General features: G+C 45.3%; 8 non-coding genes across 8 annotated transcripts; 3 read left to right on the forward strand and 5 right to left on the reverse strand.

Moving 5' to 3' along the window:
- The first annotated feature begins 802 nt into the window (after positions 1-802).
- On the forward strand, positions 803-873 carry TRNAG-GCC (transfer RNA glycine (anticodon GCC)). Its single transcript has one exon. It is a non-coding gene; the product is annotated as a tRNA-Gly (tRNA).
- Positions 874-1,246: 373 nt separating this feature from the next.
- Positions 1,247-1,318, reverse strand: TRNAE-CUC (transfer RNA glutamic acid (anticodon CUC)). The gene has a single exon. It is a non-coding gene; the product is annotated as a tRNA-Glu (tRNA).
- A 4,360-nt stretch (positions 1,319-5,678) lies between these two features.
- TRNAD-GUC (transfer RNA aspartic acid (anticodon GUC)) lies at positions 5,679-5,750 on the reverse strand. The gene has a single exon. It is a non-coding gene; the product is annotated as a tRNA-Asp (tRNA).
- Positions 5,751-7,494: 1,744 nt separating this feature from the next.
- Positions 7,495-7,566, reverse strand: TRNAE-UUC (transfer RNA glutamic acid (anticodon UUC)). The gene has a single exon. It is a non-coding gene; the product is annotated as a tRNA-Glu (tRNA).
- Positions 7,567-8,102: 536 nt separating this feature from the next.
- TRNAL-CAG (transfer RNA leucine (anticodon CAG)) lies at positions 8,103-8,185 on the forward strand. Its single transcript has one exon. It is a non-coding gene; the product is annotated as a tRNA-Leu (tRNA).
- Positions 8,186-8,637: 452 nt separating this feature from the next.
- Positions 8,638-8,708, forward strand: TRNAG-GCC (transfer RNA glycine (anticodon GCC)). The gene has a single exon. It is a non-coding gene; the product is annotated as a tRNA-Gly (tRNA).
- Positions 8,709-9,175: 467 nt separating this feature from the next.
- Positions 9,176-9,247, reverse strand: TRNAE-CUC (transfer RNA glutamic acid (anticodon CUC)). The gene has a single exon. It is a non-coding gene; the product is annotated as a tRNA-Glu (tRNA).
- Positions 9,248-20,755: 11,508 nt separating this feature from the next.
- TRNAG-GCC (transfer RNA glycine (anticodon GCC)) lies at positions 20,756-20,826 on the reverse strand. The gene has a single exon. It is a non-coding gene; the product is annotated as a tRNA-Gly (tRNA).
- Between the last annotated feature and the right edge of the window lie 230 nt (positions 20,827-21,056).

Consider the following 21,056-nt stretch of genomic DNA (forward strand, 5'->3'; position numbering starts at 1 on the left):
TGGCCCTGGAGTCAGGAGTACCTGAGTTACCTAGCTGTGTGGCCTTGGGCAAGTCACTTGAACCCCATTGCCTTGTGTTGAGTCCAGCAGAGGGAACTCAGGCCGTCACCAATATGATGCATAAGCTGGTTCATTTATTGATTACAGGATACATAATTTTATACTCTACATTTACGTAACCAATTACATAAGCGTTTTAGCAAGCATTTTTTTTCACATGCATGCATACCTTGTGTATGTCTTAGGTGATTGTTTTGAGAACCAAACAGTGTTTTGATAAACAGAGTGCAGAAGGTAATTATCTCAGAATTCACTATCTATCTGAGCCTGGGAATACATCTTGTTAGCTCAGACATGCAGCTACTCCCTTATCTAAGCTCTGAAGTACATCTTGCTTGTTAAAGCACATAACTATTTCTGTGTTAACCCTTCATAGCTCTTAGTCTGGAACATATAGAACACCACAGCTTTGCAAAAACCTAATAAAAGAAAAAGAAGAAAAGAAAAGAAAAGAAAAGAAAAGCAGCGGTGTTAACTGTTAAAAAAAAAAAAAAAAGAAAGAATGGTGCAGTGAGGGAGTTGCACCTGGGGGCAGAGGAGGGAGAGAAACTGATTGATGATCAGGGATGCCATCGGCTGCTCGATCTCTTCCCTCCTGGACACTTTTCATTTCCGCTGCAATACTGATCCAGTCAGTTGTCAGTAGGCTAGGGTGAATATATGGTCAAATTTAGGGTTTAAGGTGCGACCTACCTATGCATCCACGAAGATTAGAGACATAGAGAAAAGTAAGAGATGTCGTGCATGAGTGGTTCAGTGGTAGAATTCTCGCCTGCCACGCGGGAGGCCCGGGTTCGATTCCCGGCTCATGCAAAACTGCGTCTTTTAAAGCACACCTCTCTTTGGAGTTGTCTGCCTTTGAATTAGCCCTTCTCCTCCCACCCCTCTCCTTACATGCGGAGGTGGAGAAACCCACGGCTCCAAGGCTCTTCCACAGATATGGGAAAGGCACCTAAAGGAGCAGGTTTCTGGCAAAAATTGTGGTGGAGCAATCTGTTTTTCCTCATCTTCCACGTTGAGTCCTCCTACCCCTGGTCTCAACCCAGGATTCCTCTCAGCCGAGGTTTGGGCGAAATGAATTTTGGAAGAAATGTTTTATTTGCAAGGTGCCGGGAGGCAAAGTAACCGAGGCGGAAGCAGATGTTCATGGTCACCAGTTAGGGGGAGGGGTGTGACCAAAGCTTCATTCCCTGATCGGGAATCGAACCCGGGCCGCGGCGGTGAGAGCGCCGAATCCTAACCACTAGACCACCAGGGAGAGATGAAGAGTCATTGCATCATCAGGACAGCCTTGCCCTTCTCCATCATTTCTAAGTCTTCAGTGTTCTCTGGGACCTCATCTAGCCTTGCCCCTGGACCATTCTCACTTGCCATTCCACTGTCAATACTAATTCACGCCATAGATATCTAAACAGGCGCTCCTTTCCTACATTCTAGTCTGCTTCTCCTTTCCTACATATTAGTCATTCCCCTAAATGACCATTTCCTGCCTCAAATGAAGAAACCATCCATAAGAGTCCGAATTCCAACCTTCTAGTTTCCCTGTCTTTCCCAGAATCTAACCTCTCCTCCACACTTCGATGACTGCCACCCATCCTCCTTCTATTCATACTCTCTTCAACTGCCCTTTAGTTCCTGCTTTTCTCTCTGCAGTCTCTTCAGATACTTGAAACCCTTGCTTTTGGTTCCTTTGGTTAAGTAACAATTCATTTGGCTTTGCTCTGGCTGCCTGCTTCTTTTCCAGTCAGTATCAACTTCAGGAGTTTGCCATAAGTAACTCAGATTGGTTTATCTTGAGTTCCAGAAGGAGGGAGTCTCTTGGGTGTACTCAAGTGTGAGAGAGTCCTCTCCAAATTGTTTTACCTGTCTTCTGAAATGTGAGCAAATACAAATTCAGGCTGGGGGGAGGGAGGAGACAGTGAGAGGAGAGGAACTGAGGACCTTAGGCAAATGGAAAATTTCTTGTCCCATTCTACAAATTCTCAAGGATTTCAAATATTATTCCTTTGGAGATGACACTCACATTTATCTTATAAGGCACCTAACCTCTAGGCTCTCATCTCTATCTGCCTATTAGACTTCTAAAATTCACCATGTTCAAAACTTATCTCCTGAACCCCCCACCCTCTTTTTTCCCCTAACTTGACAGGGTATCACTTAGTAGGAAGCACATATTATTAGTATGTTCTATCACTGGTTTGACCACCCTAAAGATAGACACTGAGATGGGGGTAGGGACTAGAATGGAAGAGGGCAGTGAAGTTCATTCAGAATTAATCATGTCCTAAGAACTCATTTCTAAAATATATAGAGAAATGAGTCAAATTTATATTTAAAAAAAAAACACAAGCCATTCCCCAATTGACAAATAATCAAAGGATATGCAGAGGCAATTTATAGATGAGGAAATCAAAATGATCCATAGTCATATGAAAAATTGCACTAAATCATTACTGATTAGAGAAATGCAGATTAAAGCTCTGAGGTACCATCTCACACCTCTCAGACTGACCAATGTGCCTGGAAAGGACAATGATAAATGTTGGAAGGGATGTGAGAAATCTGGGACACTAATGCATTGTTCATGGAGCTGTGAACTCATTCAATCTTTCTGGAGAGCAATGTGGAATTACACCCAAAGGGCAATAAAAATGTGCATATCCTTTGATCCAGCAATACCACTACTGGGTCTATACCCTGAAGAGATCATGGAAAAGAGTGAAGACATCACTTGTACAAAAATATTCAAAGCAACTCTGTGATAACAATGAATTGGAAATTGAGTGGCTGTCCATCAAGTGGGAGTGGCTGAACAAATAGTGGAACACTACTATTCTGCTAGAAACCAGGAGGGATGGGAATTCATAGAAGCCTGGAAGAATTTGCATGAACTGATACTGAGTTAGATGAGCAGAACCGGAAGAACATTGTACACCCTAACAGCAACATGGGGGTGATGATCCACCTTAATGGACTTGCTCATTCCATCAGTGCAACAATTAGGCACGGTTTTGGGGTTTCTGCAGTGTTACTACCTCATCTGCAATGGTGAATACCATCTGAATCCAGAGAAAGAATTATGGAGTCTGGGCAAAGACCAGGGACTATTACCTTTAATTTAAAAAAAAAAAAGAGCCATTACCTTATTATGTAGTTTTGTTGTCTCTTGTACTTTGTTTTTCTTCCTTAGGGATGTGATTTCTCTCTCATTGAATTCAATTTGTATAGATGTAAAGAGTAGCAGACTGCCTTCTGTGGGGGGTGGGGGGAGGGAAGCAAGATTGGGGGGAAAATTGCAGAGTTCAAAATAAGTAAACAATCAGGGACAATTTGGGGGTATCTGTGATGGAGAATGCCATCTTTATCCAGAGAGAGAATTGTGAAGTTTAAACAAAAAAAGAAGAAACTGTTATCTTATTATGTAATTTTGCTATCTCTTTTATTTTATTTTTTAAGGATATGATTTCTCTCTCAACACATTCAATTTAGATCAATGTATGGCATGGAAACAATGTAAAGATTATCAGTATGTCTTCTGTGGGGATGAGGGGGAGGGAAAGCGAGATTAGTGGGAAAATTATAAAATTGAAAAATAAATAAATTAAATAAATGAATAAGAATCATGTCCTGTCTAGATCTACCTTCATTAAATGCAGAAACGTGCTTCTGACAATCTTTTGCAATTCAATGTATTGTTTAGGACTCAGGTAAACCAAGTAGGCAACAGCCATTTTATTCAGCTCACCCCCACCCAGGTCCAATTTCCCACAAAATGAACCCAGAACATGCAATGTAGCCAGTTGCATTTGAAGGCGAATGTATTAGAATAGACAGGTCCAAACTGACAGGAGCCTGGGTGACAGAGATGTCTTTGGAAAACAGATTCCAAAGGAAATTACCACATTAGTTCCCAAAGACTCTGAGAACAGCCAATGAAACATCATTAGTAACCATGGGAAGTAGCTCCTTCTCTTGGGACTGAGTAACAGTCACATGCAGTTCCAAGGCATTCATTACCTTCAAGCTGTACTGATTGTTATGAAATAGCAAGTGATCCTTGACTCTCTGGGACTGCACATCTGGAGAGACATTAATATCTGCCTCAGAAGGGAGTGGTTGCTCCTCTTACCAGAATCTAATACATTTCCATAATAAGTCCAACAAAAATCCCTCTATTTATTTCTTCAGTCGGGTTGATAAATGCAAATCATTTCCATAGACTGGGCATTGACAGTTGAGGACCCTTCTCTCACTGCATCAAGACAACTTTGAGGGGCCCAGAGCCCTGGTTCTTGCTCTTTGCTTCATTTGGGTCAGAGGCAAGTGCCTGATTCAGCAAAATGAATAATCGTGGGTGAGACAGCAGGATTGTTGGGAGCCAGGGTCTTTAAGCTGTTTGACACAGTCCCAGCAAGAAGACTCAAGGCAGTCACACTGCCTGATGGAACAACATTTCCTTCTTCAATATATGTAAGGATTCCATGTATACCCATATTTATAGGTCTATTATTGATTGCAAAACTCACTCATCCTAATAGTGGAATGACTATAAAGGAAGGATTTCAGAGAAATTCCTTGAATAAAACAGATTGTGAACTCTGTCCAAATTTAACAGGACTGCCTCTCCCTGAGACATACAAAAGACTTCAACATTATGAAATCTTTGGAAAATACAGCACTGGGCATTCCAGGGAGACGTCAGAATATATACAGGGAAAACAGATACAAGATGGATCAGATAGAATTCCAGGGAAATTAACAGTTTTGCCCCCCTTATCATACATAGGAATATATGGTAAAGATGGTGAGAGAATGGTTAGTATAGGTAACCAATATGTGAACTCTAACAGCCTTAGTTTTGTGAGAAAGAATAAAGTCATAGAAACCATAGCATCTACCAACAAGGGCTGAAAGGAAAATTGGTTATTGAAGGAGTCAACGGATGGGTGGACAAACATAACTACCGTCACTATAGGTTGTCAAGGGAGCATATCGAAAAACATTACATATGCGGCACAAAAACATAAAAGCATTCCATTAAACAAATTACATCAAAGATTATTATAAGGAAAGTTCTGTTTAATTAATAACTTTACTATGCAGCAACAAACTAGGCAACAGGCAGGTTGAGGTCATCACGGTCTGAGCAGGGACAAGAAAATTAACTACATGACTGATAATCACACTTGTAACCACTACATGATCAAACTCGTGACCATATGAACTATATGATTAATGATGAAAATTGGACACTTTTGTAATCAAGGAAATGATTTTAGTTTGCTTGTTTCATATGATTCTGAGACTATAAAAATAAATCTAAGCGGCTTGACAGTAGGTCAACCCGCTCCTGCCTTTACCCCTGTGTTGACTCAACTCATTTCGCCGACTCTATCCCTCCTGTCAGGTTCCAAGGACCCCAAGGAGGCTGGACCCCCGCACAGGATGTTTCAAAAAAGTATGTGTTTGGCCATTTTCTAGGAAGATGCAGAAACTAGTCTTAGCTATTTAATCGGTTCAAGGTTTTTTCTGGTGTTTGAGTAGACTTTGACCTTCCTGAGGCGAGGCTGGTGCAAGAGAGAAGGTAGCAAAGTAGGTACACAAAAGGAATCTACTACCTCCCCGTCGGGGAATCGAACCCCGGCCTCCCGCGTGACAGGCGGGGATACTGACCACTATACTAACGAGGAAATTGACAACGCATTAGCACTTCTAGACTCAACTATGTCGAGACGACATTTCTCATTTCCTCCCCATTCTCGGGTTTGGATTTGTTTAAGCCTCCACAGCTTCGGACTCTCACTACTTTTCCCACAGCCACAAGACTGGTTTCATCAGACTCTGTGTGTGTCAGGTGATTGTGTAATGGACCCAAGCAGAGTATTTTTGTCCTTGTTTAGTAGTGCCCAGCTCCCAGTGGATCGCATCAGGTCCTTTTAATCTCCACTATCTCATGTTCCTTATTTCCAAGACACTATTTCTCCTTCCTATTCTCCACCGTCTTGCCTCTTGCCTTCAGTCTTTCCCAGCGTCAGCGCCTTTCCCATTGAGTCCTGTCTTCTCATTATGGACAAAATAGTTAAGCTTCAGCTTCAGCTTCAGTATTTGACCTTCTAGTGAATAGTCTGATTTGATCTCTTTGCTATCCCAGGGGCATTTTTTTGTTTTTGTTTTTTCAAGGTAATGGAGTTAAGTGAATTGTCCAAGGTCACCCAGCCAGGTAGTTATTAAGTGTCTGAGGCCGCCAAGGCACTTTCAAAAGTCTTCTCCAACATCAAATTCGAAAGCAGTAAATCTGCAGGACTCAGCTGTCATTTAGTTCATTTCTTACACTGGGAGAGGAGTGGAGAGCCTGGAAAAGGAAGACTTGTGGTGAATAGGGGGTGGTGGAGGTGTGCAAAGGGGTCAAAAGGGATAGTAAAATTTCTAGATAAGAGTAGGTGCATGTTATGTCAAATTTTGGGTAAGGGCCCTGTTCCACCAGAACTCTCCAAAAGTTTACGGAGATCAGAGGTAAAGCAGAAACCAGTGCTGCTCCCCACATGGGTAATTAGTGGTGAAATTCTCCCATGTCTCTCTTTCAGATTCCCGGTCCAAAGAATGGAGCCTTTTTGCCCAAGTACCCCCTGAGTAGTCAGACTATCCTTTGGTGCCTTTTGGACAGATAGTTCCGGGCTGGACAGCGGAATCACCAGGCGATAACAGCTTGTTCTGTCAAGAAAATCACATCCAAACGATTCTTTCTTAACACATTCAGCTTCGAACAGTGTATACCATGGAAACAACGTAAGGACTAACAGAAGGCCTTCTGTGGAGGTGGGGGGGGGGGGGGGAGGGAAGCGAGATGGGGGGGAGGGGTTGTAAAATTCAAATTAAATCAACTCCTATTGATCTGGGGGGGGGGGGGGGGGAGACTATCACATCCACCTTAGCTACCCCACCCCTTGGTCACTTGAGAAGACTTTAGGAGACTGGAGCTGTCAGGCCCAAGGAGGTAGACAGAAGTCGTCTCAGGTTTAAGAGGCTCCGGGGCACCTAAGGATCAGAGTTCTATCAGTTGATCTTGTCAAGGTACAACATGGAAACAAAATAAAGACTGACAGATTGCTTTCCGGGGGGGGGGGGGGTGAGGGAAGTAAGATTGAGGGGGAAATTGTAAAACTCAAAAAAATTCAAATAAAATCTGTAATAACAAAAGAACTTGATTTTGGTCATCCTGCTGAACCGGGAACTTCCTCCTTGGCTTCAAACTAGGCAGGGAATCGAGGTATTTCTTCCTCGTCCCCGGGACTCCGAGGCAGGGCCTGGGGATATGGGGGCAAGACTGCAAAGGAGCAGGAAACCGCAAGCGTCTGTAGTTCTGGGAAGGAGAGTCCAGAAATCTGGCTTTGGGTGTCCGTGGATTTCAGAATAGTGATGAACAAAATCAACACTTTCCCTGACCGGGAATCGAACCCGGGCCGCGGCGGTGAAAGCGCCGAATCCTAGCCACTAGACCACCAGGGAGAGCGTAGCCGGTTCCTCCGTACTTCCTCAAGACAAGAATGGGCTTTTCTTTCTCTTCGACCACCCCGGAGAACCCAGAGGACACCCGTGGGACCTCGCCCCTCTCGCTTCCCTCTCTGCCCTCTCCCGCAGCATGAGGCACTCCTCTGCACTCCCCCGCCGCGCCTCGCCCAAACCAGGCCCTTCTTGATAGAATCGCAGCTTGCTCCAATGTTCTGTACTCATGCATTGGTAGTTTGTGCAGTGAAAGGACCCTGGCAGGGTGCGGGGAGCGGGGAGGGGGGTGCGGAGTGGGGGCCGGGGGAGGGGGTGCGGGGGTGGGTGGTCGGCCCGGAGGGGCGCGCCGGGAGCTGCGCAGAATGTGTGCAAGGGGAACTGCGCACTCGAGGCCTTCCTCAGACGCGGGCGCCGCCGGGGCAGAAGGGGAGGGTTTGGGGAAACACGCCGGGAAGCACTAGGGAAGTGGGAAATGGGAGAGCAGGAGAGTGCGGAGGCTGAAGGCGGAAGAGGAGAGGGAGGGGAAATCCGGGAGCAGAGTCAGGATGGCCGAGCGGTCTAAGGCGCTGCGTTCAGGTCGCAGTCTCCCCTGGAGGCGTGGGTTCGAATCCCACTTCTGACAGGTTCCTTTTGATCTCTTTGGGCTACTAGAAAGATTGGGAGATCTCTTCCCGCCCCCTATTCCAGAAGCACAGCCCTATTCTTCCTAACCGGCCAGGGCAAAGCTGCTCCCTACGTGCCTGTGTCTAAGGGGGAGCATTCATTGGAAAATGAAAAAGTTGTGATTTTTACCAGAAATTGGGAAACGCACAGAGTCCACGCTTCCTGGATCCGCCCTGTCCATGCAGCTTCTGATGACCTGCCGGTACTTTAGGTACTTTACTCGCCTTTCGGGGGGGGGGGGGAGCATGAGGGAAAGTGAGGAGAGGGCATGGCGAGGATGCCAAGGGGCCCTGATTACATCTAGATTAGGATGGACTCTTACCGACTCCAATGTGGGGCGCCGAGCCCAGGTCCCTAAAAGTTTGTTACTAGGATCTGAAATACGGAGGAAGAAGTCGTGGACTGAGGTCAGCATGGGTGGTTCAGTGGTAGAATTCTCGCCTGCCACGCGGGAGGCCCGGGTTCGATTCCCGGCCCATGCAGACGCATCCTTTTAAAAGTACGAAAACTCCTCCGGATGATTTTGTCCAGGACACCCCGTTGCTTAAAAATCCTGTCCGCCGTCTAAGTGTGTTCCCTTTTATTCCCATCCTAATAAGACACCTGGGAAGACTCGCAGCCCCGAGGCCAGCTGAGACAGCGGTCCGGTGCCGGACGCATTGGGAGTGAAAAAGAGGGAAAAGTGTAGCATGCCACCTAGGTTACACGCTGGTTGTCTGGGAAATTGGTGCTGCCCTCACCGGGTAGAGAGGGGACTGTTTGCAGGGAAGGAGCAGCATGAGACCAAGTTTGAAAAGGTGAGTTTTCCAAAGTGAGAGTGCCCGTGATGCGTAGTAGCCCCACTATTCCAGCGCTTCATCCGCCCGGGAAAACGAAGCTGCACAAGATGGGAAGCAGGAGGGAGGAAGGCTACGGAGCCGGAAAGAAAGGCAGCTCCGCTAAAAGCCATTTCCCTGACCGGGAATCGAACCCGGGCCGCGGCGGTGAGAGCGCCGAATCCTAACCACTAGACCACCAGGGAGACAAGAGATGCTGCTCTGCCTTCCTTTATCAACGCAACATTGGTTTCCTATAAAGTGCCCGTGTCTTGTCAATTCCTTTTAAACCTCCATGATCGGCCTCTACCCTCTCTTTCCGACCTCTCACCTCGCCATTCCACCTGGATTCTCAGCTGACCCAGCCTACGCCCCTGGCCCTCTCCCACGTGCTGACCCCCACTCGCCTGAACGTAAGGTCTAAGTAAGAACTATAAAAATCCGGAGCCCAAACGCCCATCTCGTCTCTTTCCCGGAACGAACCCCATCCGACAGCTGGGCGCCCATCGCCCTTGCAACACTTCATTCATCGGATCACCTCAGCGGCTTCTTTGCTCCACGCCTTCCTCTCTCTTCTAGACATCTGGGGCGACCTCGATGCCTTGGCACAGCCTCTGCCTTAGGCTCAGCTCCCGCTTCTTGGTTCTTTTCTTTCGTAGTCATATCAACTTCACCATTACGGCCGGAGTAAGTCAGAGAGAGCTTGGTTTGGCCTGGAGCCTTGGGGAGGGAGACTTACACCTTCGGAGGGCAGACTCACTCTCCTGGATGCCCTTAACCTTGATGGACTCCCCCCAAGCCCCCCAAGTTCTCCTCCAAGACCCCTAAAACAATTCTTAGTTCCTATTTTCACCTCTAGAATTCTCCCCCATCCCTCCCTACTCTGTCTTTTCTCCTTTCATACCTTCCCCTTCCACCCTTATTTATACTTTTTCCCCTTCCTGTCTTGCTCCTAAGGTTGAACTCCCGTTTGCACAGTATGTTAAATCTTAGACAAGAGCTACAAACGCTGTTCATTCCGTTCTCCGTTCTAGAGCAGGTGCAACCACAAAGGCGAACTCTTTGCAGGGTAGGGTGAGGAGCAAAGATAGCAAAGCCCCCCCCTCCCCCCCCCCCCCCCGGAGTTTTGTTCGAAGTAGAAATTCCATAGAATATGAATCTCACCTTGGCAAAACGTCATTTCCCCTCACATAGTCCCCTTTCTCTATCTGGTGGGGGCACCACCAATTTCCCAGACAACCAGCCTGGTAACCTCGGTGACATCCTACACTTTTTCACTCTTTTTCTCTCTCCCAATTTTTCTATGTCCCACTGTCAGTTGTCCACTGCAGTCTTTTCTACCTCCCTAACGTTTTCGCTGTTTTCTGATCATTGGTTTCCCTGCTTCAGTTCTTTCTCCACTCCATTTCATCCTCTACTAAGCTTTTAAAGTGATCTATTGAAAGCCAAGTTCTGACAATAAAACGTTGCTCTGTTCAATCAGTAAACTCCAGTGGTTGCTTATGACCTCGAGTATCATATGCATTTACACTTCTTTGCTTTTAAAAGTCCTTCATGAATAGGACAAGTAGGATTTAAATGGAATATTTCTTCAGTTTTTAGTATTAGCCATAGCACTGGTTCGTATCTGAGTAGTGTCATGAAACGTTTCACTCATTCGAATGTTTTCAGAGATTTTGTGAGGTTAAAAAAACCCCAATCTGAATATTAATGTTCAAGTTTGATATTTTAAAAAGATGTAGTAATCTTCCCTCTATTATTTGTCACAGTGCCCGTGACAAAAAAAAAAAAATGTGCCTGGACCAAACGATTTCATCTTTTAATTTACATAGATATGAATGATTAGTTAGTGTCATTTGCTGATCTTTCGATTAATATGAGGGGAACATCTCATAAGAAAAATTTCAGTAAAATATAGTTTTTATTTTGTAACCACTACATCACACTCAATTTGGATCAATGTACAACATGGAAACAATGTAAAGACTGACAGATTGCTTTCTGTGGGGGGGGAGGGAAGTAAGATTAAGGGGGGAAATTGTAAAACTCAAAATAAATAAAATCTTTAATTATTTTGTAAACACGAATGTATTAAATTTGCCGAACACTAAAGCAATATATATTTAAACTGTAAAGTCCTTCAGAACCTGGCCTTCTTACACCTCACCCCTTTCCACACATTCATCTTTCTTACTCTCGACCTTTTCACTGCAGTCTTCCGTGCCTGCAATCCCCACCTCAGTTTCCTGCAAGTCTCGGCTGAAGTTTCAAACTTGGAGAAGAGCTTTCCTCATTCCTGCTCCTTGATCTTAGGAGTGGAGGACGCCCTCTGAGACTACTACCCACTTTATTCGAGATTATATCTTGGTCGCATGAAGTTCCTGGACGGCTGCCACCTCCCCACCCCCTCTCCCTTCACCCCTTCTTGATATTCAGAGTATTTAACTCATTTGCTGCACAGTAGTAGTTACTTAACAAGTGAAAGTGGATTAATTGATTCTTCTCAATTGCCCCTGGGATACTTTCACACTTTTGACAACTTTTCCCTTATATGTATATATACCTAAGATAGTTGGGAAGTTTAATGGGCATGTTTGATGTGGAGTAGACATCGTAGTTTCCTGTTTTCCGAATTTCGGTTGGGTTTTCTAAACAAGTGGGGGAACTGTCGTTCTGAAAGCCCCTCCAACTTCTCACTGAAAAATAAAGAACAGGAAGGATATTCTATGTGGCCACGAAAACTTTCAGACCCCTTAAAACAATACTTTGTTCATATTTTCACCTCTAGCATTACCCCCCTTCCCTCCCTACTCCATTTTTTTCTCCTTTCATTCCTTCCCCCTTCCAACCTTATTCATACTTTTCCCCACTTCCCGTCTTGACCCTAGGGTTGAACTCCCGTTTGTATTGTATGTTAAATCTTAGGACAAGAGCTACAAACCCTGCTCTATTCATTCTGTAAATCCATTGGTTGTTTATGGCCTCGAGTATCACATGGATTTACAATCCTCCATTTCTCTACCTCTCTTTATCCGAAGTAGTCTATCCTTGCCAAATCACAGCTCAGGTTTAATACACCCTGCCAACCATCGTTACTCCCCTGCACTCCCTTTCTATTATTTCTATTCTATCTTTACTTTCCAGTACTCCTAGACATCCTCTCCTGCTCTCCGCCCCCAACCAATCTCTCCCTTCCCAGATTCTCCAAGTTGTCATTCTGGCTTGCTAGTGCTTGCCCAAGGGGTCACATCCACACCTGGTAGAGAATAAATGGTTCCCACCTGAGATCTCTCGAGTTTGGATGATCCTCCACCTTATCTCAGACGGGAAGAAGCCCGGGATGCTTTCATTCACAGTTCAGCCTAGATGCACCTGCTTGCTCAAATCTTAAGTTTAGGGTCGAAAAAACTCTTAGACTGCAGTGATTCTCGGTCTACTCCCATTACTTTGAAATTAAGGGAAAAGGCTCAGACAGGGTATTTCTTTGCTTAGGGTTATCTCAACTGTGAAGTGTCTAAAGAAAGATGCTTTCTGATCCTAAATTCAGAGATCTCTCTAGCCCAAGTCACTGCTTCAGGCCCACCGAACCATTCCCCACCCCCTTTTAAATCATTTCCTGACACTCTCTCCCTATTGATATTATCTCTTCTGTTTTGTTTTTTTTTTTTGCACGGTTTGCATTCACTCTCTCTGAACATTTTGTTGCAATAGAAGGACTTTCACAAGTGTATCCCCATTAGACGATATCCTCACTATGATACAATTGACACCGAAGTGTAGAGTATGAGAAACATCCTGCTGGTAGTGTATGTAGACTCTAAGGACAAGAACTACAACGGAGCAATAACGTTTGATTTGGGAGAACTGTAACATTGTCCTCAACTAAGGAGGAGAAAATTCAAGAAGGGGACGTGGTCGAGGAGTATTAATCTGTGAGTCGATTAAGTGGTATGGTAAGAAAAGAGATCACGTTGGCGGGGAATCAAACCCCGATGAACTGCTTGGAAGGCAGCTATGCTCACCACTATACCACCAACACGCGTGTTTTACACTAATTTATTTCTGCCAGGGCCCTGGAAGAATCCTGGCTACTCCCTAGCTGATTTGTCTTCGAAGGCCAGCATGCCCCGACCTGCACTAGCTCTAGAGTTAGCTCATTCCTTACTTAGTTGAGGCCTGCCCCGAATTCCTTTGGGCTCCTTGGCATTCATTCTCCTTGCCATATATAGTTTTCAATCTGGGCAGGGTTTTTGACATTTCTGCCAGAGAGACTCAGCCACCTCTCTCATTACTCAGCTAACCCAACACCACTGCTAGCCAGGGCCACCCTCTGAAACATTTGTCTGTCTTCCATGGGGTCAGGGCAGCAGCCAAGGTGGGTGGTATCATAGTCCATCCACACCCTGCAGGCAAGGCCACTTGAGTTCCTCAGCTTTTGGGGGTGGGGGGAAGGGGAGGAGAGAGAATGAACCAGAAAATACCCCAAGGCCAGAGAACACTGGAGTCTCTTTTGCTCTGGCTCACAATCACACCCGGACCAACCAGTGACTCCTGAGAACTGGTTTGCCACACATACCCTGGCTCATGTTATGACCCAATCCCCTGCATTTTTGCCATGCTTCAAGGTCCTTCCCTCATCTTTGTGGTGAAGCTCTCTTGCTCCAACTTTCTAGTCTGGTGGTATCCCAATGTGAGTGGCATTGACTTTTGTGGTGATGGAGGTTGATCAATACCTGCAGACCAGAGGCTGTGGGGTCCAAGAGACTGGGAAGTGGGGTCAGTTTCTTGGAGCCAGGGACTGGAGTGTAGGGTGTAGGAAGGAATACTAGTACCTTGGTGTGAAGGCTGCCAAGCCCTCTTTAGGGTGGCTTTCCATCTTTTTTGTCCACTGAGCTACCTACTCTCAGCTGTGGTTCCAAGCTATAGCATGCTCAATGGCCACACACTACATCTACAGTTATCACCAGTTGTCTTCACTCTGTCTTGCTTTGTGGATCATGATAACTTTGGAAGAGAAAGTGAGACAGTTGGTTTCCCGTGGCTCTACCTTACTTAATTCCAATTTACCCATGCAACAAAAGACATCATTCATAACTTATCCTCAAAGTCCTGTGCTGACAGACAAGTAATGAAGCAGTAGGTGGGGAAACACCAGGAACTGTAGTCACAACCGTTCACACAGGGGACCCAGAATCATAGAGTTGTTTCACCCCTGAAAGAAGCAGTGAGATTCAGCAGCTACCTGGGTGATTGAACAGCCCTTTTAAGGATCACATTGTTCACCTCCTGATTTGAGGAAGGATCTAGAAAAGCTGCCCTAAAATTTGTCCGTCTTACCAACTCTGGTTTGATTACCACAGCAGATGGAGATCCCACAGTACAGTTCACACACATACACACACACACACACACACACACACACACACACACACACAATCTACAAAAACTTCTTCAGAGAAGAGCCCACTCACCATCGGTGCATGAAATATGTACACACTCAAGACAACACAAAATCCAATAGACCTGAAAGAGGAACAACTCTTCTTTAGAGAGAACTCAGTAGGTATGGTATTCAAATTGCAAAGCTGAGTGAAACAAGGCTGGTAAATGAAGTGGAGTGGTCACAGTGAGAGGAAATGCTGTTAAGCTCCCATCGTGACAAACACTGATGAAGTTATAGAAAAAATTTATGGAGACCTGGAAACCCTTATCATCAATTTACCAAAAGAGGACAAGCTTATAATTCTGGGGGACTTTAATGTTAGAGTAGACATGGCAAGGAGTCCTGGGGAGGAATAAAGTTGGAAATAGCAACATCAAGGATTATCTTCTACTGATGACATATGTATCTTATGACCTTCTCATCACCAACACTTGTCTTCTGTTTACCTAAACACAATAAAACTTCCTGGATGCATCCTCATAGCAAACATTGGAATCTACTGGACCATTTGATTGTAAGGAGAAGAGACAGACAGGAAGTGAGAGTGACAAAGTCAATGTGTGGTGCAGAGTGCTGGACTGATCACAGATTTGTCCTCTCTAAGCTAAATATTCATATTCAACCAAAGTGGTTGCCCCAAGATAAAATGAATACTAGAAGAATTAATATCAGGAGATTAAAGTGTCTCTCTGAGTGGGAATAGTTTATTACTAACTTAGAGGGAAGATTGAGCCAGCAGACTGTTGCCCATAGTGGAGCAGGAAAGGAATGGGCAGCTTTCAGAGATCTGGTGTACAGCACTGTATTTGCTTATCTGGGCCAGAACACTCACAAACCAAGACTGATTTGATGAAAATGATGGGGAAATACAAAATCTGCTAACTGTTCATCCATTTCTAAGAAAGCAGCATTTAATTCCATCAAAAGTAAAGTCCAAGTGAAGCAGAGAGAGATGCAAGACTCTTGGCTTAGGAAAAAGGCAGATGAAATTCATTATGCAGACAATAACAAACCAAAATGCTTTTATGATGTCCTGAAAGCTATTTATGGGCCAAAGACATATTGCACATCTTTACTACTCAGTGTTAATGGATCCACATTCATTAATGATAGGGACATGATCCTAAAGAGATGGGCTGAACACTTCCATGGTGTTCTTAACAGACCATCATCAATCAATGCAGAAATCATTGACTGTTTCCCTCAAGTTGAAGTCAATCTGTGCTTAGCTGAAGTTCCAACTAAGAAGAGATTTTGAATGCCATTAGATTCCTTTCCTGTGGCAAAGCACCTGCTGCTGATTCTATTCTAGCTGAGAGTTACAAGGAGGGGGTGGGGTCCATTGCTTGTCTTGAATGAAATTTTCCAGGTTACATGGCATGAATAGGTTATCCCCCAAGAATTCAAGGATGCCTCCATTGTCCATCTCTATAAAAGTAGAGGGAATAGATTGTCCTGTGACAATCTCTTTTAGTCATTCCTGGTAAGATTCTTGCCAGAGTCCTTTTAAACAGGCTGATCCTTCACCTGGAAGTCACCTTCCTGAGAACCCAACATGGCTTTAGAAAAGGTTAAGTAACAATCCATATGGTGTTTGCTGCCTGTCAACTGCAGGAAAAATGCCAGAAACAAAACAAAAGTCTCTAAACAACATTTGTAGTTCTGACCAAGGCCTTTGACATGGTCAATCATGAGGGTTTATGGAAAATTATATCAAAATTTGGTTGTCAGGAGAAATTCATCTGTTTTGTACATCAATTTTATGATGTACATGCCCAGGTTCTGGAGGGTGGATGATGCTCTTGAGATTTCCCAGTCATCCATGGATTAAAAAAAAAGGATTAGTCCTCGCTCCCATACTTTTTAGCATGATGTTTTCAGTCAGGTTATCAAATGCCTTCACTGAGGATAAACATGGTCTTAAGATCAGCTACTGACCTTAGCACTGATGGCAAATTCTTCAACTTGAAAAGGCTACAGGCCAAGGCTAAAGTATAGAGAGAGTGTTGGTGCATGATCCTCTTTTTCAGATGAGTGTGCAATCAGTGCAGACTCTCAAGGTGAAATGCAACAAACTATGGATCAGTTCTTTACTGCTTGTGCTCATTTTGGTCTAACAATACCAAGAAAACCCAGGTGCTCCATCAGCCAGCACCACACCATCCATATGTGAAACCATCATTACAGCAAATGGAGAAGTTTTGAGTTCTGTGGATAGTATCCTTTCCAAGGAGGTACACACTGACAATGAGGTTGACACTCACATTGTCAGAGCTAGCTCAGTATTTAGGAGGCTCTGAAAGTAAGTGTGGGAGAGAAGAGGTATAAGACTGATAGCTAAACTGAAGGTCTGCAGAGACATTGTGCTGACCCCATTGCTAGATGCCTGTGAAACCTGGACAGTCTACCAGAGCCATGTCAGGAAACTGAATTACTTTTATTTAAATTGTCTTAGGAAGATTCTGAAGATTATCTGGCAGGAGAAGATACCAGACACTGAGGTCCTTTCTCAGGCTAAACTACCTAGCATTGCATCTCGACATTACTGTAGATAGTGCAACTACAATGGGTTGGACACTTTGTTAGAATCCCAGATGTAGAGAATGCATTGAGGCAGCTTTGGGTTCCAGCTGCTCCCGTAGCTCCTGCCTCCAATGCCATCGCCATGTTCCATATGCTCAGCAATGTGGTTGGGATGTATCTGGCTCAGAACTATAACATTCCAAACTTGGCCAAAAAGCTTGAAGAGATAAAGAAAGATGTAGACGCCAAGAAGAAACCTCTTAGCTCTTAATGCCAACATATTAATAATGTCATCTGGACACTTTCCTTTTCAAAACAAAAGCTCCTATTCTCTCCTCCGGGACTGGATGACTTTCCTCACCCTAAAATACACTGAGATGCCTTTGAGCTAAAATATACCTTTAACACCAGAACTAACCTTTATTACTCCTCCTGGACTCCTGACCCCTACACCTGTGTGGGAGATTCTGATACTTGAATAATGGTGCTTGACTAGAAAATGCTAGTTTTGATTAGTGGTCTCTCCCCTTAACTTTTAAATTGTGGATTTCTAGTTGCTTTTTATATGGCTGAACAGTTGGCATTAATACTAATTCTCTAATTATGTCTACCACGTTGGATGCTTTATAAGCATTTAGTATCAAACAGTGTTGTTCCAAATCAGTTAAAATCATATAACAACTGAAAAAAAAAGAATGCCAGATGTAGTCTTGCCAAAAAAAAAAAAACTATCTTATGAAGAATTCATATGGGGCAAACACTAAAGGGGTTCAGAAGAAGGGATACTGAGACCCTCTGAAGGTCTCATTGAGGGGTGGCTAGGTGACACAGTGGATAGAGCACTGGCCTTGGAGTAAGGAGTACCTGAGTTCAAATCTGGCCTCAGACATTTAATAATTACCTAGCCATGTGGCCTTGGGCAAGCCACTTAACCCCATTGTCTTGAAAAATCTAAAACCAAAAAGTCCCTGAAGGTCTCAGCTGCAAGGAAACATGACATCCATAAGTTTAGAATACCATATGGACCATGTGTGCCTGACCTATGGTAGAGCATTCTGAGTCCGTATTGGTCTGATCAGTCACAGTTAGACACACTGTCATTTGCCTCAAACATAGTGATGTCATTTTGGTCTCCTTCTCTAACAGAGGACAAGAACCAACCAAGAAGGACTCCTCTAAAGATATATTCAGTGAGACAAAACATGCTGTTAGATATCCAAAGGTTTCCCTTGTGCTATAGGGTCAGAGGAGAGGGACTTGGCAAGAGGGGAATGTTAGATTTGGACAAGTGTGAGGATAAAGACCTTGGACACATATGGTCAGAGATTTGTGTTTAGCTGCCCCCCCCCCCCAAGTCAATAATGATGCATGTGGGAAGCTAGTAGCCAACTCCAATCAAGTTGGACATCCTACTATTTCAGTTACATTCTGCTTGTTTCAGGTCACTCCCCCCTTTAGTTTCAGTAAAAACAAAATATATAGATAAAAACGAATGCCTTGCTGCTTGCTGTCCTTCATAAGGTGCTATTGTAGAGATTCTTGAAAGTAGATCCCCTACTAAAGCTAGGAAAGATCCCCTTGACTTTGTCCATTTCTTTTCTGAGAATCTTGTACCCCAACCAATGGGTGGTCAATATTTCCTCCCCTTCCTCTACTCACTAACTCTTAGTTCTAGGGGACTTTTAGAGAGGGCAGAAATACGCACTAAGGAACAGACACCCTAAGGCAGCCGGTAGCTCGAAGATGGCCTTCTTTTGGAGAGCAATGGACGAAAACCATATGGGCTGCGGAAGGGAGCTTGTGGGGTGACCCAAGGGAGCTAGAGTCTTCAGATGGGCAGTCAGCAGAGCGAGGGGAGAAGGAAGAGGCTTTTGTGTTTTGTCAAAGTCCGAATCTGCCAAACCTTAAAAAGACATAAACTAGTCACTGGGAGGAGGGGGGGGAAGAGCGAAGTGTATGCTTAGCGCTACTCAAGGGTGTAAGTGGAAGCAATTTATAACTTCCTCGTTAGTATAGTGGTCAGTATCCCTCCCTGTCACACGGGAGGCCGGGGTTCGATTCCCCGACGGGGAGGTCTTACCTTTTGCAGCACCAAGACACCAAACCAATCTTGCTCCTTCTCTCCCCTCAGTGACCAAAGTCTCTCCAAGCACAATGAAACTTTAGTGGCTTTAGACAACCAAGAGCCTCCTTCTTCATCTTCTCGCGAGTTCCTTGGAAGTTTCCTGCTGTCTCATCCTTGGTGGTGCACTTGTGGATCCTCCTCCCATCACCAGTGCCCAAGGCCCTCTCTTTCTCACCTTCACTGTGCCAGAGCTCGGTGGGCCTCTCTTTAAGCCATCAATCCCTCACCTATGGAACTGGAAACACCAACTAGAACCAAGACTCTTTGCTGGACCGTTGTAGGTCACTGTCAGAAGTCCTGCTCCAGGTGGAGCTAGAGTCAGGCCTGCCAAGGCCCAGCACCCCAGCCCCTGGCTCCGAGGAACTTCAACCCCAATGTCCAGCTTACAATCCTCTGCCATCTGGCCTTCAGGTTGGGCTAGGAAGCATCCCTATACCCTCAGTTGGCTGCTCATTGGCAAACATGACCAAAACCCAGTCCATGGCAGGGGTGAGGACAGAGTTGCTAGGCCCCTGGGCAGGGTCGTAGAGGACTGTAGAGGGGCAATCAGGAGGCAAGAAAAATGTGGCAACCAAATCCAGCAAAGGTCACAGATTGGTGTCCAGTGGGTCTTGGACTTTCACCATGGCAGAAAGGACCTGGTACTTGATCCATCTCTGGGACCTGTTCTTGCTTCCCCAGGCACCAGGGAAAGCTATCCTAGTGGCAAGGTATGTGTTAACCTCTTTGAGAAAACCAGACCGCAGCTTTGGCTGTAGCATTAACCCACATCCTCTGCTGCAGCCCTTGCAGGTATAGTAAGGGGTGGGAACCTGAAGCTAGGAGCAGAGACTTGGGACCTGCCCAAGAGAGGTGGAGCTGAGCCTGAGCAGCCACAGGCTGTCAGAAGGGGCAGGAGGCACGTCGGCTCTGTAGGCTGTGGGCAAAGGAGGGCAGCTGTCAAGGAGCCTAGAGGAGTTGTGAGCTGGGTTCCGGTCTTGTGGAGGAAACGAGCCGGGGAGCGAGTAGGGTTTCGGACAGCATCCTTGTGCTGGCCTCCACCGACGGATCAGCAAAGGGAGCTGCCCCCGGCTCTCCCTAGTCCTTGGCAGAGGAGACAGCGAGGAGTGTTCAAGAAAGTGATTCAGTGCTGAGCATAGGTGTTTTCCAACCAGTTCACCTGGGTTCGCTTCCCAGCCAGCGCTGCCCTTTTCTATAACCGCACTGCTGAGCCCTATTTATTCATAGGTATGAAGAAGACTCTTCTCCTGCATCCACCCCCCCCACCCCATGCATCTCTCTTTGGGACCTTCTGGCCATGTTTCCCACCTCGGATGTACGAGTCAACTTCTATTTCTCTCCTCCGATATCCCCTGCATCTTTCCCAATATCTCGAATCCCAAAGTACACCTCATTTCATTTCCTTTCACAAGAATTTAAAGAAAATGGTTGCATACAAGGTATGATCATGCCTGACACTCCCTGATACAATTTATTTTTTCTTTAGAAATATTCCACTTGCTTCTCCAAAGGATAGTCTAAAAGTCCAAGAAAGGAACCAGGTCAATGTGGCAGGGTCTTCTTTGGCCTCTGCAAAGGGTTGAGGAGACCCGGAGATGGGGGTGGCGATTAAAAACGTTATTTTGCATGGGCCGGGAATCGAACCCGGGCCTCCCGCGTGGCAGGCGAGAATTCTACCACTGAACCACCCATGCAAGACGACCTTGAAGTTGCACTGACACTTCTTTGGACGTGTGATGTCTTTGGTAGCCTATGGTTCAGCCGGTATTTGAAGTGCCTATCCTAATCTATGTCATCTCGTCCGAGACATCTTCGCCTTCCTTCCTCCGCGACGTCCCTCTTCCTTTTTGCATTTTTGCTCCTCGATACACTCTATTCTCTTCCTTTTCTTCCTCCTCCTCCTCCTTTCTCGATTCTCTTCCTC

Source organism: Macrotis lagotis, chromosome 2, assembly GCF_037893015.1.
Source record: "Macrotis lagotis isolate mMagLag1 chromosome 2, bilby.v1.9.chrom.fasta, whole genome shotgun sequence".
Lineage (NCBI taxonomy): Eukaryota > Metazoa > Chordata > Mammalia > Peramelemorphia > Peramelidae > Macrotis > Macrotis lagotis.